Source organism: Schistocerca serialis, unplaced genomic scaffold (genome assembly GCF_023864345.2).
Source record: "Schistocerca serialis cubense isolate TAMUIC-IGC-003099 unplaced genomic scaffold, iqSchSeri2.2 HiC_scaffold_997, whole genome shotgun sequence".
Lineage (NCBI taxonomy): Eukaryota > Metazoa > Arthropoda > Insecta > Orthoptera > Acrididae > Schistocerca > Schistocerca serialis.
The window spans coordinates 1-5,000 of NW_026048625.1; positions in this window are offsets into that span (position 1 = coordinate 1).

A 5,000-nucleotide genomic window follows, 5' to 3' on the forward strand; every position below is an offset into this window, starting at 1 on the left:
AAGCCGACTAAGACATCGATGGGCCCACAGTGCCCATCTTTCGACGCCACCCACAAAGCATGCAGCCTGTGTCGACCACAGCACCCAAACGCCAGTGCCTCTGCCGCACGAAGTCGTGGACCGGCAATCACACCACCCGCACCCGCTCGTGCCCCACCCCAACCGCCAAACTCGCAACGCCAGCGGATGAACGGCGGAAGTTTCCCGCAGTCGTAATGTGCAATCCACACCTATAACTTGCGTTTCATGAAGAGTTATGTCCAATATGCGACATTCCCGCTGTCCCTATACATGAGCTGCGAGCTGTACCACGTACAAGCTACAGACGCGATCGCATTGCTCACTGTACGGATTCCCATGCCGAGCGATCAGCTAGGAAGCGCCCATCCACGTCGGTACCCTTGGGCGTTGCACTCGCAGTCGCAAAAAACGTTGGGCAAATATATTTCTCCGATGCTGAGCGATCAGCTAGGAAGCGCCCCATCCATGTCGGTACTCGTACGCGTCGCACTCGCAGTCGCAAAAAACGCTGGGCAAATATATTTCTCGGAAGAGTAATGACAGTCCGAGCCTCCTGCGTGGGAAGAGTCTTTCTAGGCCCTGACCCACGGGAAGCGTGTAGCTTCCCCCATCCCGGACATTTCACGTCGTCACACTACCGGTATTGACTAATAGACTGATTGCTGATAATCATTAGCCACACACTGGGGGAAACGGCCGACAGGGGCGGCAACATAGTGGAGCCGCAGTGTCACTAATGTACAGAGATAGAACAGTTTCGACTGGAACCAGAGTAACCGTATACACGGCACTGATTAGTAATAGATGCAGAGCCATCAGAATACAGATAATATATACAACCGTCCCTATACATGCTGAAAGACTCTGCACACAATGAGAACCACACGTCAGCCAGACACTATCACACACTACTCTCTGCCTCTAACAGGCACACACACAATATCTAACCACCAGCATGGAAGAACATCCGGTGCATCCTCTCCGCCACATTACACAATCCACACTATCATAACCAGACCGGGAGGTCCACCCAGAAAACAGAATATCCCACCCTTCCGACATCCGCCATTGCTCAGCTAAGCCACGAACACCCACACATGTCCTACACAGGGGTGCACCCAACATCACAATACTGCCTCCTGTCACAGTACACAAACAATGGCAGGAATGAAAGACACAGATCTGCCACAACCTTGGAATCGGAGCGCCGCCTGTCATGAGCCACAAGTGCATCCTGACGTGACAAATCGGATGATCCCGCAGGCATGCACTTACGATAATCACTATCAACGAACCTGCCGCCCCCTCCCCCCCCAAAATACACCTTTCCCTACAACGTGTACCTTAACCTAAGCTATATTGTACCTTAACCTAAGCGATATTGTACCTTAACCTAAGGTATATCGTACCTTAACCTAACCTACATTGCGCCTTCACCTAACCTACGTTGTACCTTAACCTAACCTACGTTGTACCTTAACCTAACCTACGTTGTACCTTAACCTAACCTACGTTGTACCTTAACCTAACCTACGTTGTACCTTAACCTAACCTACGTTGTACCTTAACCTAACCTACGTTGTACCTTAACCTAACCTACGTTGTACCTTAACCTAACCTACGTTGTACCTTAACCTAACCTACGTTGTGCCTTAACCTAACCTACGTTGTGCCTTAACCTAACCTACGTTGTGCCTTAACCTAACCTACGTTGTGCCTTAACCTAACCTATGTTGTGCCTTAACCTAACCTATGTTGTGCCTTAACCTAACCTATGTTGTGCCTTAACCTAACCTATGTTGTGCCTTAACCTAACCTATGTTGTGCCTTAACCTAACCTATGTTGTGCCTTAACCTAACCTACGTTGTGCCTTAACCTAACCTACGTTGTGCCTTAACCTAACCTACGTTGTGCCTTAACCTAACCTACGTTGTGCCTTAACCTAACCTACGTTGTGCCTTAACCTAACCTACGTTGTGCCTTAACCTAACCTACGTTGTGCCTTAACCTAACCTACGTTGTGCCTTAACCTAACCTACGTTGTGCCTTAACCTAACCTACGTTGTGCCTTAACCTAACCTACGTTGTGCCTTAACCTAACCTACGTTGTGCCTTAACCTAACCTACGTTGTGCCTTAACCTAACCTACGTTGTGCCTTAACCTAACCTACGTTGTGCCTTAACCTAACCTACGTTGTGCTTAACCTAACCTACGTTGTGCCTTAACCTAACCTACGTTGTGCCTTAACCTAACCTACGTTGTGCCTTAACCTAACCTACGTTGTGCCTTAACCTAACCTACGTTGTGCCTTAACCTAACCTACGTTGTGCCTTAACCTAACCTACGTTGTGCCTTAACCTAACCTACGTTGTGCCTTAACCTAACCTACGTTGTGCCTTAACCTAACCTACGTTGTGCCTTAACCTAACCTATGTTGTGCCTTAACCTAACCTATGTTGTGCCTTAACCTAACCTATGTTGTGCCTTAACCTAACCTATGTTGTGCCTTAACCTAACCTATGTTGTGCCTTAACCTAACCTATGTTGTGCCTTAACCTAACCTATGTTGTGCCTTAACCTAACCTATGTTGTGCCTTAACCTAACCTATGTTGTGCCTTAACCTAACCTACGTTGTGCCTTAACCTAACCCATATTGTACCTTAACCTAACCCATATTGTACCTTAACCTAACCCATATTGTACCTTAACCTAACCCATATTGTACCTTAACCTAACCCATATTGTACCTTAACGTAACCTAATTTGTGCCTTAACGTAACCTAATTTGTGCCTTAACGTAACCTAATTTGTGCCTTAACGTAACCTAATTTGTGCCTTAACGTAACCTAATTTGTGCCTTAACGTAACCTAATTTGTGCCTTAACGTAACCTAATTTGTGCCTTAACGTAACCTAATTTGTGCCTTAACGTAACCTAATTTGTGCCTTAACGTAACCTAATTTGTGCCTTAACGTAACCTAATTTGTGCCTTAACGTAACCTAATTTGTGCCTTAACGTAACCTAATTTGTGCCTTAACGTAACCTAATTTGTGCCTTAACGTAACCTAATTTGTGCCTTAACGTAACCTAATTTGTGCCTTAACGTAACCTAATTTGTGCCTTAACGTAACCTAATTTGTGCCTTAACGTAACCTAATTTGTGCCTTAACGTAACCCATGTTGTGCCTTAACGTAACCCATGTTGTGCCTTAACGTAACCCAATTTGTGCCTTAACGTAACCCATGTTGTGCCTTAACCTAACCTATATTGTGCCTCAACCTAACCTATATTGCGCCTTAACCTGACGCACGTTGTCGCTGAACCTGCTCTGTAATTGTTATGCAACTCGTTAAATTAGTGTAGTGTTGCCTAACCGCAACCCTCGCAATATAGTTCGCTATTCGCACTGCCCGGTCCCCTGTGTATCGCGTCATGTTAAACACCTTGCAGGTGTTGCTGACTTTCCACATGCTCCTGCTATACACTGTAATGTGGATAGCAGCAGGACGTACATGCCCCCCCCCCCTTCCCCCCTGCCTTCGCAAGCTGGTCGTTGAGAAGTTTGCATGTTCAATGCCCTTCGCATGCCGACGTACTCAGCCTACGTTGTGGTACGGCCTGTCACCTGTCCGCCGATGTACGCAAAACCCACAAACTGTACTGCACATTGGTCCGTATGTACTGAATGATACATCGTGGCACATGTGTGACCGTACGACGACTGCGCCTAGCAACGGCAGACCATACAGTCCAAATATTGTGCACGCAGCTACGTGTCGTCTCCCTATAAGAGCTGGATTGCAGTGTGGTACGCCATTCAGACGTGTGGGAGGAACGGACGCCCTGGATGGCGATCAGCATGAGCAGTCTGTTGATGTAGTGGAGCGTGTATTCGGACGTAGTCGTCTCTTCTCACACACCGTGATAGCATGTTGCACCGCGTTCCACATCTGCGACATCCTGCAGAGGCCGGCTGACAGTCGTTCGCGCAATGGACACCGCATACGTACGGGGGCTACCTTCCACGTGTTCTCGAGGCGTGCACATGTTGTTGCGTCTATGTGGGCAGACGTAGTGTGTTGTGACACCTGACACAGGCATGCAATACTCGTTGCAAATGGCGATGGACGTCTACGTTTGCTGGTGACGTTACGCAAATGAACAACAGGTAACCCGTTGTGGTGCGGTTGTTCTCGCTAGAGGTGAATCAGTGTTGGCGACGATCGGTCGAGCTATTAACCGGTTGTTTCAGGGATACCCACCATGCCCACGAACGTGAAAGGGGACCCACCATGCCCACGAACGCGAAAGGGGATCTGGGTGTGAGGCGATACGCGGCGGTGGCTGGGTGGGACCGTCCCCGGCCGGTGAGGGGGGGCCGCCCGGCGTGCTGGCAGCGCGGTGCGTGGGCGCACGCGCTACAGCCGGCTGGTGGGGGCGGCCAGTGGCAGGCGCGCCGGCCGACGGACGCGGCAGGCGGCGCAGCTGCGCGCCGGCGCCCCCTGCTCGCGGCGCCTTGCGGCCAAAGTAGGTCCTCGCGGGCCCGGTGCGAAGCGCGGTGGCCATCTGCAGTGTGCTGGTCCGATTGAGGACTGTGTGCGCTGAGGATGCGCCGCCGCCCGGCGCTCGGCGCCGCGACGCCGTCTGCTGCTCGGTCGCCCCAGCGGTTCTCGCAGGTGGTTTGTATCGCAGCTGTGCGGACGTGTTGGCGCGTGCGCTGTGCTGGGAGAGTTCGCTTCGGCACCCAAGTGGGGCTTTTGTCCTTCTGTGGCGCTGGCGTTGGAGCTGCCGGTCACCGTAGGTGGCGCGTGTTGTCTCCCGCCGGCAATGCCACGACAGCACGCTCCCGGGCCTCTGTCGGCAGCGGCAAGCTCAGTTGGGAGCACGGGTGGTCGCACCTAAAGCGTCTACTCGCCTAACTCCGGGCGATTGCGCCTCTCTCGAACCCGACCAAGTACTTAGGACGGCGCTGCG